Source organism: Globicephala melas, chromosome X (genome assembly GCF_963455315.2).
Source record: "Globicephala melas chromosome X, mGloMel1.2, whole genome shotgun sequence".
Lineage (NCBI taxonomy): Eukaryota > Metazoa > Chordata > Mammalia > Artiodactyla > Delphinidae > Globicephala > Globicephala melas.
Window position 1 is genome coordinate 10274045 of NC_083335.1, and position 24219 is coordinate 10298263.

The window sequence follows — 24219 nt, forward strand, 5'->3', positions numbered from 1 at the left end:
AATGGAACCTCACAGGTGCGCAGAATACCAACTTCTCACTGCATGTAAAAATTAGACAGCAATTAAATGCGGACCATGATGCCTGCGGATGGAAGAATTTTCCACAGGAGAAGCTGTCACATTTTAGCTATATATATGGAGGTGACGTCAGCTACTTGTATAGTGTAGCTCATTTTCTTGTCAGTCAAATATCTGATCTTAGGCATACGGCAGTATGTAACTTCCAGTTCTAGATGCACAGAAGCCTGTGTGTGCGCATGCCCACACACACATGTGCATGTGTGCACATCACATTGCTCAAAATCAAAGCCTCCAACCAACAAGGACCTACTGTACATGGGGAACTCTGCTCAATATTCTGTAATAACCTAAATGGGAAAACAATTTGAAAAAGAATAGATACAGGACTTCCCTGGCGGTCCAGTGGTTAAGACTCTGCACTTCCACTGCAGGGGCACGGGTGCAGGTTCGATCCCTGGTCCAGGATCTCAGATCCCGCGTGCCACCCGGCACAGCCAAAAATATTTTAAGAATTTAAAAAATAATAATAGGACTTCCCTGGTGGCGCAGTGGTTAAGAATCCACCTGCCAGTGCAGGGGACACGGTTCGATCCCTGGTGCGGGAAGATCCCACATGCCATGGAGCAACTAAGCCTGTGAGCCACAACTACTGAGCCTGCGCTCTAGAGCCTGTGAGCCACAACTACTGAGCCCACATGCCTAGAGCCCGAGCTCTGCACAAAGAGAATCCACCACAATGAGAAGCCCGCACACCACAACAAAGAGTAGCCCCCGCTCGCGGCAACTAGTGAAAGTCCACGTGCAGCAACGAAGACCCAACGCAGCCAAAAATAAATAAATAAATAAATTTAATTTTTTTAGAAAACAAAAAATCATAAAAAATAATAATAAAAGGATGAAATTTTTAAAAAAGAAAAAGAATAGATACATGTATATGTATAACTAAATCACTTTGCTGGACACCTGAAACTAACACAACATTGTTAATCAATGATATGCCAATACAAAATAAAAGTTTAAAAACAATATCAAAGCTGTCAGATGAATGCGAATATCCTCTCCTCCAGATCTTAGCTTACGTATTTCTACCTATTTTTTTTTTTTACATCTTTATTGGAGTATAATTGCTTTACAATGGTGTGTTAGTTTCTGCTTTACAACAAAGTGAATCAGTTATACATATACACATGTTCCCATATCTCTTCCCTCTTGCATCTCCCTCCCACCCCTCCAGGTGGACACAAAGCACCGAGCTGATCTCCCTGTGCTATGCGGCTGCTTCCCACTAGCTATCTATTTTACGTTTGGTAGTGTAGATATGTCCATGCCTCTCTCTCGCTTTGTCACAGCTTACCCTTCCCCCTCCCCGTATCTTCAAGTCCATTCTCTAGTAGGTCTGTGTCTTTATTCCCGTCTTACCCCTAGGTTCTTCACGACATTTTTTTTCTTAAATTCCATATATATGTGTTAGCATACATTATTTGTCTTTCTCTTTCGGACTTACTTCACTCTGTATGACAGACTCTACGTCTATCCACCTCATTACAAATAGCTCAGTTTCGTTTCTTTTTATGGCTGAGGTATGCTTTTAAAGTGCTAACTCCAATAGCAATCATAGGTGACTGTCCATTAACCGTTCGTCTCAGACCTCCTCCTGGAACCCTTGCGAGGGGTGCCTGCTGCCATCGCTCTCCCTCTTCATGTCTTATTCTCAATGCTCTCTTGAATTCTGTCATCTTCAGTCCGGAAGTGACTCAAGGCCCAACTTCTCTGGACCACCCCCAGCTTCTGATGAGTTTGCCCTGTTTTTCATTTCCTCGATTCTGACACCCAGGCCACTCTTCCATACACTCCTCCTCTGGCAATCTGTCAGTCTTCTCCCCACAAAACGACCAGCACTGGCCGTTGTGATGATTCATTAGATTTCCTCCATGCCTTTCAGATGTCAGCTTCTTATTTTTCTGATTGATAAGGTTTGACCTAAGGAGGCAGCAGAGTGTAATGACAAAAAGCACCAGACGTGAAGTTCTTACACTCAAAAAGCTTCAAGGTCAAGTCTCTTTCTGCCACTGACTAGCTGGGGACCTCTTAACCAGTCACTTCACAGTTCTCAGGCCTTTGTTTCCTCATTGATAAATTTCAGGGGTAAACTAGACCAAGATTCAGTAAGCGGGAGACCTGTGTGGTAAACTGGGCCCATGGATGTATTCTGTTTGGCCTGCACAGTGTTTAATGTTCTTTTTAATGATGGATAATACACACTCTACTTTCCCAAAGCGCCCACCACTCTTTAATGCCTTCTACCCAGCGACTTCACTCATGGGCATTTGCATTCAGGACGCTGGGTCAGGCGCTTTGTACCTAACGTTTGTTCCACTGATGGCTCCTCGTGCCTTATATTCTTTCACTCTTCCAGCAGACACCTGCCCCTCCACAGCAAGCCAGGACCGGAACTAGGTTCTCACGGGTGATAGCTGGGACTTCAGATGTCTCTCTGGCCATAATTCACAAAGAACCTACCCCATCCACACTGATCCACAACTCCAGTCAGTCTCCCGCCTCCTCCAGATCACCAGGCAGTCACTCTGCATGGGACAGGCCATCCCAGGACACTCTACTATTCCAGAACCCTCTGGCATTCTGAGGCCAGAAGCAACAGGGAGCACCACCCAGGTTTCAATCCCTTCAAAGAAAAAGGCTTTCAAATGTTCATAAAAGCAGCTCAGCAGGCTTTTTGGATATCAAATCTCTCTCACAAAACAACATTTTGATGTGTTAAATGTGAATCAATTGGAAGCACATGGATTCCATAGGTCCTAAAATGTGCCCAGGCTTGAAAACGAAGGCAAACTTCTTAGTGCAGTGTCTGGGGACATTTGCTAGCTGCAAAATATCGGTGGGTAAAGTGGGTGTTGATATTCCATAGGATCTCAACTACAGTGAGGTTTCTGGACCCTATCTCTTCCCATCCCCTTGCTGCCTTCTCACTCCAGTGCAGCCCAGCAGTAATACCAAGTCACTAACCAGTAATAAAAGGAAGACGCTAATGCAATCTATGTCCTCGAGGAGACCTAAAGTCCAGGGGGCAGAGACTTATAGGCGGCTTTCATGTAGCCCCATGTCTGACGGTAGACTCTCCTGTAGAGCTGGGAAGACATTCTCTTCAACAGCAAGTTTCAAATCTGATGGAAAGCAACTGCTACTCTCAGGGAACTCCCTATCCAGCTAGTACGACAAAAACAACACCCAGAGCATACTCAGTAAGAAGATCACATACATTAAGCTCCTAAAGCTGGTATTGACAAAGAAAACATAACTGTGACTCAGACTGTCTTTACATTCATATTCTTTGCTACTTAGAACAATACAATTTATGGGTGCTAATAATAACAATAACGATACTAATAATAATAATAAGTAAGGTCTTCCGTTTATCAGTGCCCCTATGTGATAGGCACTGAACTAGGCATCTTATATCCATGTGTATACGTTCTATCATTTAATCTACCCAACAATGCTGCAAGGTAGACATTAACAGCCGTATTCAGAAGATACAGAAACAATCTCTGACAACAGGGTTATAAGTAGTTCACGAACATTTAGGTGCTTTCTGGTCACACATACTCTACTGAGTACTGTATTTGTACTCCCTTTCTTCACTGACAATGCCAGATAAACACCATGTTCGTCCCCTATTCTATATTCCCTTTCCAACAAGCACTGGACTCTAAATGCCCTGGGTGTTCAATCCATAGTGGTAACTAAATGACTGACTTTGTCATATTTAAGCTGCACTTGCTGGTGCCCAGGGTGTCATATGGAGTTTTGCATCAACCAGTGCTCTTGATTTTTTACGTACCTCCCTCCTAGTCTCCACAGCACTGAGGCATGAGTTCATGGTTGTCTTGGCCAGGAGACAAATTTGAGATAAAGAAAACCGTGCTGGAGGGAGGGAGGGAGACGCAGGAGGGAGGAGATATGGGAACATATGTATATGTATGGCTGATTCACTTTGTTATAAAGCAGAAACTAACACACCATTGTAAAGCAATTATACTCCAATAAAGATGTAAAACCGTGTGGGGAAACGGTGGGGGGGGATAAATTGGGAGACTGGGATTGACATATCCACACTACTATATATAAAATAATTAACTAATAAGGACCTACCGTATAGCACACGGAACTCTACTCGACACTGTAATAGCCTATATGGAAAAAGAATCTAAAAAAGAGAGGATATATGTATAAGTATAACAGATTCACTTTGCTCTACAGCAGAAACATTGTAAATCAACTATACTCCAATAAAAATTTTAAAAAATTAGGGGCTTCCCTGGTGGCGCAGTGGTTGGGAGTCCGCCTGCCGATGCAGGGGACGCGGGTTCGTGCCCCGGTCTGGGAGGATCCCACATGCCGCGGAGCGGCTGGGCCCGTGAGCCATGGCCGCTGAGCCTGCGTGTCCGGAGCCTGTGCTCCGCAGCGGGAGAGGCCGCAGTGGTGAGAGACCCGCGTACCGCAAAAAAAAAAAATTAAAAAATTAGAAAGACAACCGTGCTGCACAATGATCGTTCCTCTCCCACCTGGTGAGCACGGCTTTCTCACTGGTCAGGCCCATCACTCCTGCGTGGCTTCTGCTTCCCTGGGGAAGAGTCCAGGAGCTTCCTGAGGCTCATGGGCCCCACCGGTTCACCAGCTGCGTCCAACGAACCCTAATCCCAGTTGATGCTCAAACTGGGTGGGACCAGGGGACCAGCTGGCTTCAGTGAGTAGAAATGTGGTGGGCTAGAGAGTCAAGGGCCAAGGACTTAACTAGGTAGGGAAAGTCACAGGAATTTCTTGACTAACCCAACCTGGAGGACAATTATTGAACCAATGAAACTTGAAACCTCCAGAGGACATAATTACAGTAATTTTCAAAAATTTTTATCCATATCACTCCTCATTTATAGGAATTCTTACAAAGAGACTCATTATTTCTCACAAACTGGGAAGCTAGTTGGCATCCTGCATAGGAACTACATGCCAGACAGCCTGGGTACAAATCCCAGCTCTACCACTTACCCTACCTGCGTGACCTTGGACAAGTGTCTTCACTTCTTCATGCCTCTGTTTTTTTTTTTTTACCACCTGTAAAATGGGGCTAATAACAGTACCTACCTCAGAGCACTGCTGTGATGATTAAATGAATAAATACATAGGAAGCCTGTGAAACAGCGCCTGGTAAATGCTTAATAAATGTTCCCTTTTTTTTTTTACCATAATAGATGGACACTGAGTGGCTCTGATTGAAGGCGGGGTAGGTGTGGGCATCCCAGAGCCCACCCCCTCACTTGGCACACTTTGAAAATCATTGCTTTACTACAAGCTCCCACCCAGTTCCAGAGCCCCCTCTATAGCATCTGATCTCTTCTTAACGCTTGCAGGGATGAGGGCCTCATTACCTTAAAAATATGTTACCATCTCTAATTATCCCAGACATCAACATCTTCTCACAGTGACTCAGAATTTACCACCCAGTGGTGTGGGAGGTGCCACTAATGCAAGAGGCAACGGGGTAGAGCAGAAAGCAGTTGTCCTTTTGTCCGAAAGACCTAGAATCCCGTCTCAGCAACTTCTTAGCTGTGTAACTTAGGGAAAGTCACTTAACCTCTCTGAGCCTCAGTTTCCTCATCTGGAAAATGAGGATAACAACATTATCCAAGGCACAGGCTTGTGCTATGAACTGAATTGTGCCCCACTCCCCCAAATTCATATCTTGAAGCCCTAATCCTCAATGTGACTGCATGGGAGATAGGATCTTGAGGAGGTAATTAAGATTAAATGAGGTCATAAAGGTGGGGCCCTAATCTGATAGGACTGTGGCCTTTAGGAAGAGAAAGAGAGAAAGTTCCGCTCTCTCCCTCCTTCCTTCCCTCCTTGAGCACACAGTAAGGAAAGGCGAAGTAAACGCATAGTGAGAAGGCCACTGTCTACAAGCCAAGAAGAGAGCTCTCGGGGACTTCCCTGGTGGCACAGTGGTTAAGACTCCACAGTCCCAATGCAGAGGGCCCAGGTTCGATCCCTGGTCAGGGAACTAGATCCCACATACATGCTGCAACTAAGAGTTCGCATGCCACAACTAAGGAGCCCACAAGCCGCAACTAAGGAGAGCGCCTGCCACAACTAAAGGAGCCCGCCTGCTGCAACTAAGACTCGGCACAACCAAATAAATAAATAAGAAAATAATTTTTAAAAAAAAAGAAAGAAAGAGAGAGCCAGCTCTCACCAGGAACTGAATTGGCCAGCACTTTTCATCTTAGACTTCCCAGCCTCCAGAACCTGAAAAAATAAAATACTGTTGTTTAAGCTACCCAGTCATGGCAGCCCTAGCTGACTAATACCGTTGCTATGAGGATGAAATAAGGTAATATGTGTAAAGTGCCTGGCACAAAGGCAGCACTCAAGAAGTGGAATTATTCTTATTTTTAGTTCTTAGTTCTGCCCTGGCCAGATAATTAAAGGCAGATGGCAGGGAGAACCCACCACAGCAGTTTGACAGACTCAGTCAGTACTTGCCTCTTAATTTGGACTCATCTCCATGACTACTGTAAGCTCCCTGAGGGCAGAGAACAGGTTTTAGTCTCTTCTGTAGTTCCATCGCCTAGAACAGGGTGGACGCTAGGGGTAAACGCTGGGGTAATGAATGAATGAACACACAACCGTACCTATTAGTGGGCATTTGGAAGCCTCCTGGCCACAGAGAACTCGATCCTTGCACACAGAAGCCTGAGGATGATTTGTTCTTATCTGGGGCTCTTTAACTGACAGCAAGCTTGCTGACCCCCTCAGCCACAGAGAACGCTGTGGCACTGAGCAGAAAAAACAGCCCGCCACAGTACCAGGCTCCTTCAGCAGTGGAGCTCACGAGGTTCCTGCACATCTCGACCCCACATTTGCAAGTTTTCTCACTTACTGGGAGACATAACATGCTCCTACTCAGGACATGTGCCCCCTGTCAAAAGAGGCAATTCCAAACGATGTTTCAAAAGGACCAAGTTAGTTCAACGCTAACTTTACTAGGCGGCTCTCGTCAGATTTATCATCTTAACCCATTACTTTGAGTGAAAATAACTACAGCTGTTTTTCGCAGAACTGTCTCAGAGCTGACGGGCAGCATACTAAGAATAATTGTACTGAATGATTTTCTAAGTCTTTTGGAAGAACGGGAGTCAACCAGGACCCTTATTATTGTTTGTGCATGTGTGTGTAGTTAAATTATTCTTCTTTGTGTGAAGTGAAGTTCGGTTTGGAACCGTAGGTAATAAAGTTTGGGACAACAGGGCTTAGTAATATAACACAAATCCTTTAATAATAGAATGTGGTACTATAAAGCAGACACTGCACCACACCTCAGAAAAATTTTCCCAGAACACAAGAGGCAGAAGGGAAGGAAAGAGACAGAAAACATTAGAATGGTAACAGCAGTTTGATATGGGAAAAGCCACCTAGCGGCTAGAAGGAGAGAGACGATATATGACCTGGACATGAATATTTTTCTCCAATAGTAAGGAGCGGATTTTCCGAGAGCCATTCAAATTCTTCTGCCCAATTGCCCATGGGATCTATGGCAAATCTTGGAGTAGAATAATAATATAAACAACAACAGCTAGCATTCATCGAACGCTTGTACTAGGCCAATCACATTGCAAAAGTTAGTTCATTTAATCCTCACAACATCCTTGTGAGTCAGGTATTATCCCTGAGTTACGGACAGGGAAACTGAGGCTCGGATGGGGTTATGTGAAGGGTCCAACGTCAAACAGCTTAGAGCAGAGCCCTGATTTGAACCCATATTTGACAGACTAAAGAGAAGAACTCTATTAAACTGCCTCTCACCTCATCTACTGATCAAGCTGAGGCCAGTATAGTTCTTGCCTTTCTCCAATCCTACCAGTGACTGTATAAACTCTGATCATGTTCTTTCTTTCTTTGCCTTTAAAAAGATGCAGCTTCTTTGGTCTGAAATCTGTTTTCATTAGGCTGGGCCCATCCCTTTGGCCATTTCCATTAAGTGTGCGGCTCCGTGGGTGTGGATTGGTGGGTGCTGTGTGGGCGACAGGCAGCGGTGGGGGGGAGCGGGGGGGAGGCGGGTGAGGGAGGGAAGACTGGGGGTAAAACAAGGCTGTTCAGAGGCCGCCTTGGACGCATAGCTCTGTGGCTAGATGCTGCATCGCATTTCTTTTTCTGTTAAACAGCCTTCACCCTACAGACTCCAAAAGCCCCCAGAGCCTGCAATCAGGAAAAGCAGAGGCTGAAATGGCCTGGAAGCACCTGATGCCTACTCCACCTGATGGGAGATTGGGATTCTTGGTGGATCTGAGGCTTCTTGAAGCCCTCCCAGGGAAGGGGCTCCCTTTGGAAGAGAGCTTGTTCCACTGTAGGGCGCTGGCTCCCCCTGCAGGCCTGCCCTGGGAATGACCTCTTTCAAGCTCTGCCTGTGTGTTCTTCCCCTTGGAGATGAAAAGATCCACCCCGGGCAATCACCCTCCCCCTCCCACTTCTGGCCCCCTCCAAGGTGGGTGGAAGAAGAAAGAATCATGGAGGAAATGGCCGGCCCCCCCTCCCCCGTTCCACTCCTGGCCAATTACTCTGAGCCTAAGCTGCAACCCTTTTAGAGGGAGGTTTGATGAACTATTCATCACACTCCTAAATAATTCATTTCCCTTTGAGAGCCAGCAGCCCACAGGAGCTGTAAGGTTTTCTTAAGTTGACACCTTTTGAGAGATGAAAAATAAAGCAAAAGCCTCCTTTTAGAGAAACCATAGTTGCTTTATATGCCGTTTCCTGCGTCTTTCTTCCAATGTTACAGGGGTCCTTCTGCTCTGCCCCATTCCTTGTGATTGGTCTCCTATTACGTGTTCTTTGTTATTCAAACAACTCTACTTTGTAGGATCCCCTGTGCAGAGGCTTCTAGCATTTTCTCTTTCTCCCCTGGCCCCTTGGGCTTCCAGTGTCTAACAACCCAACGGCCTTTAAACTGTGGATACAGGAGCGAGAGGTAGGCACAAGATGGGGGGTGGGGGTAGGGATTGGTTGCCTCAAATGAAGATGTGGCCAGAACATTTCAGGGAGTTCAGGATCTCTCCTTTGTTCTGACTTTGGCTGCCCTGACACAGCTCCACTACTTGTCATTCTGCGAAAATCTTCCCTCCCCTTCCTTGCTTTTTAGCAAAAGAAGAGCTCCAGCGAGCTCTCCTCTGGGCCAGCCAGGGCAAACGCCACCCACGTACCCCAGAGACCCATTTTCTATACAGGAAGCAGGCTACAGGGATTGTGAGGGCGGAAGATGGCAGGCTGAGACTAATAATCTTCTCTGGCACTGACCCCGCCTCCTCCTGCTGGCCTTACCGCTCTGGGGCTCTTAGGGCGCCACCCTCATAACAATGGCACCCATCCCCATCTGCCACGCTCCAGAGGAGACTGAGCATAGCAGTCCTGGGCAGGAGCCCCCATTCGCCCACCCACACTGACCTGTGCCTAGTATCTTTCTCTTACCTGCACTTCTTAGAGAAAACATAACAGATTTGGAGCCAGAGTAAATAAAAGGATTTAGGATGAAAAATGAAATGGACACATGCACCAGAATAGTTTAGTCTTCAAACTCACCCTGCTTCAACCAAACATCACCCAAGAAAATTAATACAATTAGAGATGCTGCTTCCTGTACAAGCAGAAATCCTCATTGATTAGGTGAGCAAAGAGCTTGAGGTATGCCTCCCTTTAAGCAAATACAATGAGGAAATCCAGCTTTCTCAAACGTTTCCCTCTTAGCGTCCGCTGCTCTAGTTTACGTCCAAAACGTTTCAAATGTGCTTCTATTTGTCATCAATGCTTCTGTTTTTTTTTTAAGACCAGGATTGCTTTAACAAGAAAAGTGGGTTGATATAAAAGAAGGTTCATAAGACTGAAACTCTAAAAGCACTTAACAGTATGAAGTACAGTGAGGTAGCCCAGAATATAGAGTGTGGATTGGGGCATGCTATGAGCAGATCCAGAAAGTTGCAAACATTGGACGTCCACCATCACCTCAGTGCTACAATTACGTTTCACCTTCCAGGTAAGAATATAATTTCACAACAGCACAGAGGAATAAACAGATTTAACTAATAAGAGATATTCCCTGTGATGGTTAATTTTATGCATCAACTTGACTGGGCCACAGGGTGCCCAGATATTTGGTCAAACATTATTCTGGGTGTGTCTATGAGGGTGTATTTGGATGAGATTAACATGAGACTGAATAAAGCAGATGGCAATCCCTAATATAGGTGGGCCTCATCTAATCAAGTGAAGGTCTGAATAGAACAAAAAGGTTGACCCTCATGCTAAGAAGGGAAAACTCCTGCCTGACCACTTAAGCTGGGGTATTGGTCTATTCCTACCTTCAGACTTGAGCTAAAATTACTGGCCACTCTTGGATCTTAAACCTGCCAGGTTTTAGATTAGAACTTACACCTCCGGCTCTCCTGGTGCTCAGACCTTCAGACTTGGACCATAAGTACACCATCGGCTCTCTGGGGTGTCCACCTAGCTACAGAATTTGGGCTTCTCAGCCTCTACAATCACGTAAGCCAACACCTTACAACAAATCTTTCTTTTTCTCTCTATTATATATACATCCTATTGGTTCTCTTTCTCTGGAGAACCTTAACATAGTCCCTATGTTGTAGATCAGGGCTCTCCAAACTGTGATCCTGTCCCCATAGGTAAATATTTTCAGTATGTTCCCCAATAGGTGGGTATTTGACACTAAACTGCCTGGAATCCAATCTTGACTCTGCTAGTCATGAGCTGTATGATCTTGGACAAGTTACTCAACCTCTCTTTACCTCAGTTACCTAATCCAAGACATGAAAATATTAATAATGTTATTATTAACACCAGGAGTTTTATGAGCATTAAATGATTTAATATATGTAAAGTGCTTCCACCTGGAAAGAGCTACATAAGTGTCACTGTACATGATTACATTACTGAGATTACAAAACTAGAAAAGCTTAGTAAAGATTAAGTAAATATAAATACAGACTTTAACATTATATTCCCACATGTCTCTTGACAGACCACTGATCTAGATCACGTAGAGTATAAGCAAACTACCAACCACAGGCCAAACCTAGCCCACTGCCTGTTTTTATACAGCCTATAAGCTAAGAATGGTTTTCATATTTTAAAATGGTTGGAAAACAATCACAAGGAAAATAATATTTTAGAGGATTGTTTCAAGATGGCAGAGTAGAGAGACCCCGAGCCCACCTGCTCTCACGGGCACACCAAAATTACAACTATTTACGGAAAAACTTTTGACAAGAATGATCGGAGTCTACCAGAGAAGATCTACAACTAAAGATATAAAGAAGGAACCACAAGGAGACAGGTAAGAGGGCCAGGGTCACAGTATAGTCAAGACCCATAACCCTCAATGGGCAAACCACAGATGAGAGAATGATTACAGTTTCAGAGGTTCTGCCGAAGGAGCAAGGGGTCTGAGCCCCTTCTCAAGCCCCTCAGCCCAGGAGTCCTGCACTGGGAAGACAAGCCCCCAGGACATATGGCTTCGAAGGCCAGCAGGACTTACTTTCTGGAGACCCAGGGGCTGTGGGAAACAGACTCCACTCTTAAAGGGTGAAGACAAAATCTCACATGCTCCAAGACCCAGGGCAGAAGGAGTAATGTGAAAGGAGCCTGGGTCAGACCCACCTGCTGATCTTGGAGAGTCTCCCAGAGAGGCAAGAGGCAACTGGGACTCCCACTGGGGACACAGACCCTGGAAGCAGCCATTTCTGGGAGGTCCTTCTACCACGTGGACACTGGTGCTGGCATATGCCATTCTGGAATCCTCCCCCTGGCTCGTTAGCCTCAAGACCCAGCCCCGCCCACCCCCACCAACCTGTAGACACCAGTACTACTGGGATGCCTCAGGCCAAGCATCGAGCTGGGGGGGGGGGGGGACACAGCTCCACCCACCAGCAAGGAAGCTGAGACCACAGCCACCCCTGGACATGGCCCTATCCACCAGAGGACCCAGGACTCAGCCTCACACACCATTGCACAAGCACTCGACCGAGGACCCTCCAACCGCCAGAGACAGTGGGTGGGTGCTAGCCCCACGACTACCAGAACCCTGCAGCCTGCCATGGCAGGACCCAGCCAAACCACCAGCAGGCCAATACCAGCTCTGACCCCAGGATCTGGCCCCACTCACCAGGTGGCCAACACAAGCTTTGTGACATCCTGGGTCCCACAGCCATCTGTCCAGACCCAACTCCACCTACCAGTGATCTGACACCAGATCTGGGACTCCTGGGCCCTGCATCCAGAGACCCCAGGACCTGGCTCTGCCCACCAGTAGCCTGGCAACATCCCCAGGATGCAGCCTGACCCACCAATGAGCGGGCACCAACCCCAAGATCTTCTGGACCCAGACCCCACTTACTAGCAGAAGGACACTGACCCAAGCAACATCATAGCCCAGTAACCTGCCTTGCCAGTACCCAGCCAACACACCAGAGAGCTGGCACCAGTCAACCAAGTGGGTATAGGGACAACATATCTCAACAAAATAAAGGCAATATATAAGCCCACAGCTAACATCACACTCAACAGGGAAAAGCTGAATGCATTTCCTCTAAGATCAGGAACAAGACAGGGATGTCCACTCTCATCACTTTGATTCAACATAGAACTGGAGGTCCTAGCCACAGCAATCAGACAAAAAAAAAGGAATAGCAGAAATTCAAATTGGAAAGGAAGAAGTAAAACTGTCACTGTTTGCAGACAGCACGAAATTATACATAAAAATTCCTAAAGACACCACCAAAAAACCACTAGAGCTCATCGATGAATTCAGCATAAGTTGCAGGACACACAATTAATATACAGAAATCTTTTGCATTTCTATACACTAACAACAAACTATCAGAAACAGAAATTAAGGAAACAATTCCATTTAAAAATTGCATCAAAAAGAAAAAATACCTAGAAATAAACCTACCTAAGCAGGTAAAAGAGCTATGCTTGAAAAATTATAAAACTGATGAAAGAAACTGAAGATGACACAAACATATGGAAAGATACACAGTGTTCACGGATTGGAAGAATATTGTTAAAATGATCATAGTACCCAAGGCAATCTAGAGAGTCAATGTAATCCCTATTAAAATGCCAATAGCATTTTTCACAGAACTAGAATAATTTTAAAATTTGTATGGAAACATAAAAGACCCCAAATTGTTAAAACAATCTTGAGAAAGAAGAACAGAGCTGGAGGAATTACAGTCCCTGACTTCAGACTATGCTACAAAGCTACAGTAACTGAAACAGTAAGGCACCGGCAGAAAAACAGACACATAGATCAATGGAACAGAACTGAGAGCTCTGAAATAAACCCATGCACTTATGGTCAATTAATCTATGACAGAGAGGCAAGAATACACAATGCGGAAAGGACATTCTCTTCAAAAAGTGGTGCTGGGGCTTCCCTGGTGGTGCACAGTGGTTGGGAGTCCACCTGCCGATGCAGGGGACGCGGGTTCGTGCCCCGGTCTAGGAGGATCCCACGTGCCGCGGAGCGGCTGGGCCCGTGAGCCATGGCTGCTGGGCCTGAGCCTCCGGAGTCTGTGCTCCGCAACGGGAGAGGCCACGGCAGTGAGAGGCCCGTGTACTGCAAAACAAAAACACAAAAAAAGTGGTGCTGGCTGGGGCTTCCCTGGTGGCACAGTGGTTGGGGGTCCGCCTGCCGATTCAGGGGATGCGGGTTCGTGCCCCAGTCCAGGAGGATCCCGCGTGCCGTGGAGTGGCTGGGCCCGTGAGCCGTGGCCACTGGGCCTGCGCATCCAGAGCCTGTGCTCTGCGGTGGGAGAGGCCACAGCGGTGTGAGGCCCGCGTACCGCAAAAAAAAAAAAAAAAAAAAAAAAAAAGTGGTGCTGGGAAAATGGGACAGCTACATATAAAAGAATGAAGTTAGAACATTTTCTCACACCATATACAAAAATAAACTCAACATGGATTAAAGACCTAAATGTAAGACCAGAAACTGTAAATCTGCTGGAAGAAAACATAGGCGGAACACTCTTTAACATAAATTGTAGCAATATTTCTTTGGATCTGTCTCCTAAGGCAAAGGAAACAAAAGCAAAAATAAACAAATTGGACCTAATTCAACTTAAAAAGCTTTTGCAAAGCAAAGGAAACCACTGACAAAATGAAAAGACAAACTATGGAACAGGAGAAAAGATTTGTAAATAATATGACAGATAAGGGCTTAATATCCAAAATATATAAACAGCTCATACAACTCAATGTCAAAACAATAACAACCCGATTAAAAAATAGACACAAGACCTGAATATACATTTTTTCCAAAGAAGACATACAGATGGCCAACAGGCATATGAAAAGATGCTCAACATTACTCATCACCAGAGAAATGCAAATCAGTATTCTGTAATAACCTAAATGGGAAAATAATTTGAAAAAGAAGAGATACATGTATATGTATAACTGAATCACTTTGCTGTACACCAGAAACTAACACAACATTGTTAATCGACTATGGTCCAATGTAAAAGTTTAAAAAGCAAAAACAAACAAAAAACTACAGTGGGATATCACCTCACACCTGTTAGAATGGCTAACATCAAAAAGACCACAAATAAGAAATGTTGGTGATGATATGGAGAAAAAGGAACCCTTGTACACTGTTGGTGGGGATGTAAATTCGTGCAGCCACTATGAAGAACAGTATGGAGGTTCCACAAAAAAACTAAACATAGAACTACCATATGATCCAGCAATTCCACTCTTGGGTGTATATCCAAAGAAAATGAAAACAGTAATTCAAAAAGATACATGCACCCCAATGTTCATAGTAGCATTATTTACAACAGGTGAGATACAGAAGCAACCTAGGTGTCCATCAACAGATGAAGGGATGAAGAAGATGTGTGTGTGTGTGTGTGTGTGTACACAATGGAGTGCTACTCAGCCATAAAAAAATATTTCCCTTTGTAACAACATGGATGGATCTGAAGCGTATTAGGCTGAGTGAAATAAGTCAGACAAAGACAAATACTGTGCATTACCACTTATATGTGGAATCTTAATAAAAATGAATATTTAAAAAAGAAAATATTTTATGACACATGAAAATTATATAAAACTCAAATTTCAGGTTTATAAATGTTAGTGGAATATAGCTGTGGTCAGGCATTTATATGTTGTCTCTGGCTGCTTTCCTGCTACAGTGGCAGAGCTGGGATAGTCTGTATAGCCTGGAAAGCCTAAAACATTTACTATCTGCGCCTTAACAGAGAAAATTTTGCCAAACTTTCTCTAGAGCTCTGTTTCTCAGTGTCAAAAATCACCTGGATCATGTGGTAGAACTGGAGAGCTCCAGACCATGCCTTAAACGTTCTGAATATGTAATGGAGCCTAATAATATCCATTTTTCTAAATCTCCTGAAGAACGCCAGCTCCATCCAGGCCCAGGCTTTAAACGTCACTTAAGTTCTAATGACACCCAAGTCCTTATCTCTAGTCCAGAATTTTCTCTTAGGCTCTTGGATTTACGAGTCTAGAACCTATTTCACATTTCCACATAGATGACTAATTGACACCTTTGACCTGGCATATCTAAAGCTGGACTTTTGATTTTCCACCTCACATGCTCTGCCAATCTTTTCCACCTCCAATCTTCCCCACTTCAGTTAATGGCACTAGCAGTTACTTAGGCAAAAATCCTAGGAATCTTTCTTGATTACTCTTTGCTTGATCACTCTTTGCTTGATCCTGGGTGTTCCATCGATCGGAAATCCTGTTGCCTCTGCCTCCAATGCATAAGGAATCCAATGACTTTCAACCATGTTCACCACCAGGACCCTAGCCCAAGACATTGTCAAGACTCACCTAGATTACTGCAATTGCCCCCTAACTATTCTGCCTGCTCCCACTTGTTAAAATGTAATATTCAATAAGATAAACTCGTGATTCAAATAAACACATGTCAAAGATTTGGGCCAATGCATTAACGCGGGAACCAGTAAGATCTTAAATCTAGTCCAAAGACCATTTGAGAAGCTAAATATTTCTAGTAATGTTAGGACATTAGTTATGGGTTAGATACAAAACTAGTTAATATCCAACGAAGCCATAACTATAAACTTTGGGCAACAATCTACAAATTATCCTCTGACTCAAAAGGTTATACAATAGCCTAGACGATAGAAAGTCAAGTCCAACACTGTCCTGAAGAAAGGGCTCAGTAACGTATTTTACCGAGTTCCAAGTTTTCAATAATTTTTCTGACACGCACGCCCTTGTCCTTCTCTGCATAGAATATTATTCCACATAACAGCCTAAATGATCATTTTAAAGCATAAACAGGATCATAAAACTAAAATACAAACTCCTTACTACAGCCTACAGAACTCTATGTGACTAGACCCCCTCCTAGCTTTCTGACCTCAAATCCTACCACTTTCTCACTCGTGCACTATGCTTTGGTTTCACCAGCCTCAGTTCCAATTCCTGGAACACATTAGGCTTATTCCTACCACAGGGCCTTTGCAGTTACTCTTCCTCGTACCTGAAACTAACTTTGCCCAGATCTTCCCTTGGTTGTCTCCTTCTCATCACACAGGACTCAGCTTAACTATCACCTCAGAAGCCCTAAAATACCTACCTATTCACCCTGTTGGTCCTTAAATCACCCTATTTCCTTCATAGCAATTATCTCTTTAGTTTTGTTTGACTATGTCTCGCCCCAACATTAAAAAGCAAACGGCATGGAAGGATGGGCCTCTGTCCTGGTCATAGATGTCCCCAATAGCTAGCATAGTACTTGACACATGATAGGTGTGCAATAAATATTTGTTCAGTTCACTGCTCTGGAATGCATTCCGAGTTTTGGCCCTGTGTCTGTCACTAACTGGCAACTCTGGATTTGGGCAAGTCCTTTCTCTCCCTTGAACCTCAGTTTCACCATCTAGAAGATGATGGTGTGGAATTAAATGATCTGTGAGGTACGTACCCGCTTTATAATGCAATCAAAGATTTTGCAAACTGATATAATGAAGCCACTTTCCAAAAGCAGCCAAGAATAGAGGAGCAGGCATCACCATCACCACCATCACTGACTACACAGTAAGCATTTATTCAGGCGTCTTCTCTGCCAGATGCTATGCTAAAAGTTGAAAACATAGCAATTGATTGAAAAAAAAAAACCATACCCTTCCCACACAGGGATGGTAATCTAATTTAATTAGGGAAATATTCCATATACAATCAAAACAAAGTAACAATACAAAGTACTATACTAATTGTCAAATGAGTTGTAAACATAATAATAAATAATAATTTTGATAGCTAAAATGTACTGAGAGCTTACTACGTACCAGGCATTAGTCTTAAAAATTTATATGTATTAAGTTATATAAACCTTACAACAAACCTGTAAGAGTATCATTTTTTAAAGCCCTAAGAAATAGACACTAGTTATACTACGCCTATTCATCGATAGCAAGTGTTACTAGAATGTATGAGATCTCACCAAAGACTGAGTAATAGGCAGTCTTGGAAAACAAAACAAAACAGGAACTGAGCTGAGCCTCAAGTGAAGAATGGCACTTAGACAGCTGAAGTGGAAGAGTGAGGCCATTCCAAGAAGAAGGAACAACTTGAGGCAACACACTGAAGAGGAAATCCATTTAACAGTTTCAGGGCATGAGGAGCTGAGTGCTTTCACTGGAGTAGAATTGTCTGGTAAAACTACTGAGAGACAAGTTTGGAAAGAAAGGTGGCCCTGTTCCTGGAGATATTGAGGATTCGCTGGTGTTTTTTGACAGTAGAGGTTCATGTTCAAAATAACTAACTAGGAAGATTAATGGGGCCATTAAGAAGCTATCCCTAAAATCCAGGTGTGAAGCGATAACGGTTTGTATTAGGGTGGTTACAACAGAAGAGAGAGAAATTGGGGTTGTAAAAAAATTAGAGGAAAAATTAACTGTAACTGGTGACTAGCGTGATGTTAGATGACAAGATAGATATGACAAAGATGACCCCAGTTTTCCAGTTGGGGTATTTTTGACAGGAATGACAAAGTCTTGAGGAGTGGGAGATAAAAATGAAAAATTAGAGAAAACCTTTAGGCACATTTATAAATGACTGATGACTCTGAGAAGACACAGTAATGTAAATAAATGCCAAGTTACTTGACAAATTCAACAGAAGAAAGAAAATAGTGACTGCATTATCAGGTGCTCATGAGACATTCAATGATGACTTTGTCATAACCATCTACAAAGGCATAAAGCCCTACTTGAGGCAGAGTTCATGGTTCCTGCTTAGCTGAAAGTTGTGAAAAGCTATCTGAACCTAAGCAGAGCACAGTGGTAGATACGGACATTCTATTCATACCTGGAATTACGGTATGTTCCACTTGCCCCTCCTGATCTACTCTCCAGTCTTCATCCTGTTCTCTGCCTTCAGAAGGTGACCTATATGGACCTTATCAACTGGCGCCCTTCCCTCTGGCTTCTGGATGGACTTGGCCAATATGATCTCCAGTTGGAGATCCAAAGGAGAAGAAAGTAAGGTCAGGGTGTTTGATCCTCTGGCTCCCTTCTTGCGAAATTGCTCTAGCCTGGCTGTGTCCCTTATCCAAAGGCCACTGCTCCTCTCAAGATAGTCTCCCTTTACACAAGTCTTCCCTTCCAAGATCTGGTAACTGTTCCCTCTCGTCATTCATTCCACGGGTCTAGGACTGGTAATGTCGTCACTGCCACCATCCTTGAATTACCACACAATCCCTTGCAGTTTCTCCACACCTACACCTCTATAAATAATCCTTTCATAAATAAATCTTCCGCAAATTATGCTAAGTTTCCACTTTATTTCAGTTGGGAGCTTACTGATGCAGTAATTACTCCTTAAAAGTGGCCGCATGAAACAGACTTTGAAAGTGAGATTCTGAGACTGACTTGGTCATACTGAAGAGTATTGGAATAACTTTCTTGCTGAGGAAAAAAATAGGAGTCGGTAAACTGCGGCACGCAGTGGCATCATAATCACTCAAATTATTACCTATCACAGACAGCATGGAATAAAGTTCAGGTAAAGGGCGATGTCTTGGGAAATCAAATGGCCATAGCAATTAGTCCCTGAAGTCCTGGACAACATTTCCTTCATCAAGGCATTATGACAGACATCGGGAGCCCCCTCAACCTCAAAGAGTTCTGTGATGGCTGTCTTCTCTAGGTCATAGGTTACGGTAGGGGATGCTATCGTGGAACTGTGTGTCCTGTTCTCAGTGGGAATATGGGATCCTGAAGTGCTAATGGCAGGATGACTTAACAATCAGTCAGGGACATGGTAGGTGCAATATACACAGTAAGAGCCAGGGACAAAATGGTAATCAGAGTACTGACCTGCCGGAATCTCTGGTGATGGCTAACTGATCACAGAGGTCTCAAAATGAAACACATAACGCCTACCAATGTGCTGCTTGGCATACAGAGGCAGAAAAAATCTTGGTCTACTAAGCAGAAACCTAACTCAACTAACTGAAGTGACAATTCATGGCCTCTCATACAATTCCCAAACTTAAGTCAATTCACAGGCGTGAAGCCCTTGAGGCTGCAGGGGGAAACTATAAATCTTCTTGAAGCCTTCTCCAGAGGTACTGCGGCCATATACTAGGAAAAGAAAAATACTCAGTTCTTTGGGAGATTATTAGATATAGACTCTAAATTTACACTGATTCCCAGAAACCAAAATGCCACAGTGGTTCGCCTGTCAGGATAGGGGCTTTTGGAAGTCAGGTGGTAGAGGGAGTCTTGGCCTGAGTCTAGCAATCAGTTCAATGGGACAGAAGTGTCATCCTGTAGCTATTTTCTCGGTCTCAGGTTAGCTGCACTGGGAATAGTGTAGTTAGTAACTGAAAGGTTCTCCTCTTTTGTTCCCTGGCCCACGCAGCAAGGGCTATTATAGTGGGATGAGTCAGATGCCAGCTCCTGGAACTGCCTCTTCCCCAACACGATAGTAAACCAAACCACATGCTGCATCCCTGGGGAAATTACAAAGACTGGCGCCGCCATCAAAGACTTGAAAGAGGCCAGGATGATGACTTTTACCACGTCCCCACTTAACTTGCCTGTCTGGCTGGTGTAAAAGCGCCAGTGGGTCTTGGTGAATGACAGCAAATATCACAAACTTAATCACGGGGTGCTGCCAATCACAGCTGTGGTTCTGGATATGGTATCTTTACTAGATGAATTCAGAATATCCCTTGGCTCCTGGTAGACAGCGACTGACCTGGAAAATGCTTTCTTCTCCATCTCCATCAGTAAGGAAAATTACGAGCAGTCTGAATTCACATGGTAGGAACAACAGTATATCTTCACTAGCACGCCCCAGGGCTGTGTCGATTCTCCTCCTCTCTGTCATAACAGGGTCCAGAGGCCCCTTAACATCATGCTGCTCCATTACATGATAACATATGGCTAATGACTCGATGAGAAGGAAGAAGCAAGAATCCTAGATGCCTCCCTTAAGATATATGTACACCAGAGGGTGGAAGATAAATTTTGCAAAAGTTCAGGGACTTGCCACACGTGTGATGTTTTTAGGTTTAGTGATCTGCGATACATCTGGATATCCTTCTAAACCAAGGAACAAGTTGCTATACCTTACACTTCCCACTCTGAAGAAAGAGGCACAATGCTTGGCAGGCCTCTTTGGATTCCAGAATCAAATATATTCTGCATTTGGCTGTACTGTTCCAACACATTTCCCAGGTAACCCGTAAGACTATACTCTCTGGCTTCTGGTTAGGTCTGGCCAATGGGGAGCCCAGAAAGGAGACTGGAAGGAGGCAGGAAGGTGAGGGGAAGTTATTTATTCCCCCTGGCTTCTTCCCTGCAAGGTTGTCTTGGTCTGATTGTGCCTCTAGACTAAGATAACTGGCCCCCCTCCTATCAGCCTCCTGTGTATGAGTCTATCCTGCCGGGTGCCTGTAATTGCTCCCTCCTCGTGTCCCTTCAACCTAGAGATAGTAACAGCTCCCTCTGACATGACTATGCTACTCTTTGTGGATCCTTTATACCTACAGCTCTGCCAACAGTCCATTTATCAATAGTTCCTCTTCAAATTTTCTTAATCTGATGTACCATGTGCTTCCTATTAGCATGTACTGACAAACCCCCGTGGAAAGTAGGTTTTACATACGTGCTAACAGACTATATAATCTAGGTGCCACAGTTAAGAGCTTGGGTTCTAGAGCCAAACTAACCAATGTTTAAATCACACGTCCACCATTTCCTAAGCAGTGTGACTTTGGGAAAGGTGTTTTACCTCTGAGGCACAGTTTCATCTGCAAAACGGGAATAGTACTAGTATTTACCTCCCAGAGGATTAAATAAGACACCTTATGTAAAGGGCTTGGTACAGCGCCCAGCATGACGTATAAGTAGTCAATAATATGAGTTATTCTTCTCATTCTTTTTATAGCTCCTAGCATTCGCAGAGGAGGGAAGTACAGTTTGAAAATTCATTAACTAGGGTCCTGTTTACAGTTATATTGTTAACTCTAATTGCTTGTTTGAAATAGTCTCCCGACTTCATTAAAGTAATTATTGCCTGTCAGTAAATGATGGGTTTAAATTCTGCACATATGCTAGAATTTCACACATCGTGCACTTCACAGCGGGAACCCAGTCTTAGTCAACACTTTCTTGCTCTGACATCTGCACTCAATGCGTAGGGTCTTACTTAAACACAGACATAATTATCCTTCAAAATAAAAGTGTAAACAGCATCATGGGTCTCGTATTTGTTAACGTGCTCCCTTATTGTGAATATTCTAGTTACATTATCTGTATTCGACTGTCAGCATCACAGCCAGTCAGCAAGCTGTGGTGCAAAATAAGGAACTGGAACTCCAGTAAACTGAGGCAAGGCTGAGGGTGAAGGGAAGGATCCAGGCAGGAGAGCTTGCAGCCCCAGGAAATCAACCAGGAGCATGGGGCTTCCCTGGTGGCGCAGTGGTTGAGAGTCCGCCTGCCAATGCAGGGGACACGGGTTCGTGACCTGGTCCAGGAAGATCCCACATGCCGTGGAGCAGCTGGGCCCGTGAGCCATGGCCGCTCAGCCTGCGCGTCCGGAGCCTGTGCTCCACAATGGGAGAGACCACAGCCGTGAGAGGCCCGCGTACCGCAAGAAACAAAAGCAAAAACAAAAACCAGGAGCATGAGTCCAGGGCAAAGTTTGGAATCACGAGACAAGGGTTCAGGTCTTAGATGCCATATAAGCCTTAGAAAGCTCATGCAAGCAGGAGTCAGGAAACATACCTGATATTTAAGAAATACCTATCCAATTCCTACTAACTGCAAGAATTCATAACAAGTAGTGAGTTAGGCCAATAGATCGGACATAGAAAATAAAGACAAGACAGGGGCCCAAAGTCCAAATTCTAAGCAAACATCCTGAACCAAGACATCTGTAGGAAAAGGCAAGAGTTCAAGTACCCAGACAAGCAACTGAGGCCAGGCAACATGGAGAGCTGACAACAAAGGCTTTAGTAACCAAAGCTGAATGCTCCTTCCTAATCAGGGAGCTTCTCCTCTGCTTCCTTACCCAGGAATGGCCATGTTCAAGCTCACAAATGAATCTTAAGAGTTGCAGGGGACTGGAGGGAAGAATGAAGTTAAAATGAGAGCAGTACATAAATCCTAGGACACATACATAAAATGTACATGTATTAAAAAGTTCATGTTATAAGTCTTCAGTCCTGCCCAGAAGCCCAACCGTTTTTTGCTTGTCTGTTTTCATTTCCCACATTATATTATTCATAGACTGGAATACTTTAAGTCTGATAAAAATCAGGTGACTTTCTCACCGCCAATAAAGGGAAGAGAGAAATATACGCAGTGAGTTTATGGGGCCGCAAAGGAAAATTCTGGACACCGTGTCTATAAAACTACGGGTTCGATTCCATTCAAGATAGAGGAAAACAGCCATAGGCTGTGGCTGAGAGAAAACAGCAATGGAAGACAACAGAAAATGAAACAAACAAGAGGAGGTGAGCTTTGGGTTATGTTGTAACCACCCAGGCCAACACTCTATCCCAGGAAGACCTGGGTTATAGTGGGAGAAAAGGTGGGAAAGTATGAAAAGAGGTAGCCGTATCCTAAAAACAAGGTTTCCTAATCCTAGAAGGTACCAACTGGCTTTCTAAAAATTCTAATACACAAAACTGTGAAACTGCCCAACCAAAAGTGGGGTTCTATTATCCAAATCACAAAATAATTTTACTTTTTCTCAGATAGACTTCCCCAAGTACACTTAATTAGCTAATCGTGTGTATCTAAATGGTTTGACAAAAATAAACATTGTAATTAGATTTGTCTATGAATAATATAGCCATGTATTTTACATTATACATGATTTTCAAAATAAATCTGCCTGTGAATATATAATTCTATCATGTATTCTTGGAGAGCCATGGGTTGATACATGACCTAGGTTGGGTTCCCCCAGAAGCTGACCCTGAGACAAGAATGTGATACAAGTGGTATATTTGGGTGGGGGGAGGTGACCCCAGGAAGCACGAGTAGGAAAATAGAGAAGCGTTGCATAGAGAAGCGTTGCAGGGAGAAAAGGAAGCCGATATGGAGCAATTACTGAGCAGGCCAGCACTGTGGGTAACTGGGGCTCAATCCCATTAGGGACCTCAGAAAGATAGTACAGAACACTCCTCAGAGTCATCTCAACAGAGTGGGAGGGAGTTGGGGTATTTACGCACCAACTGTTGAGGGCCGCTTCGTTGGTTGGAAGAGATGTGTTCACTCCCCAGCATAGGTCACATGGGCAGCAGACACCAGAAAAAGCACACAGACAAGTACTTGGTACTTGCAGTTCAAAGATGTCAGGTGGGTATACGCAGAAATGATGAATGCCCAGGAGATATGAATGGGGTTCATCTCTCAGTGTAGCTGCAACACACCTACAACTTCTTCCAGCTACCTGAAGGATGCAAGAATACGTTGAATGGCATTTCAAGGCATCTTCCAACTGTGTCATTCTTTAATTGTATAAAGAAAATATCTAAGATTGTTATAATTTTTAATACATGAATATACATTGCTAGAGACTGAATGTTTG

General features: G+C 44.1%; 1 long non-coding RNA gene across 1 annotated transcript in view; it reads right to left on the bottom strand.

Moving 5' to 3' along the window:
- The window catches only part of LOC132594575 (uncharacterized), a 703896-nt gene extending 679881 nt beyond the window's left edge, over positions 1-24015 (bottom strand). The window contains exon 1 of the long non-coding RNA XR_009560781.1: positions 23861-24015. This is a non-coding gene — a long non-coding RNA (uncharacterized lncRNA). The remainder of the gene's footprint in view (positions 1-23860) is intronic.
- Positions 24016-24219: the final 204 nt, after the last annotated feature.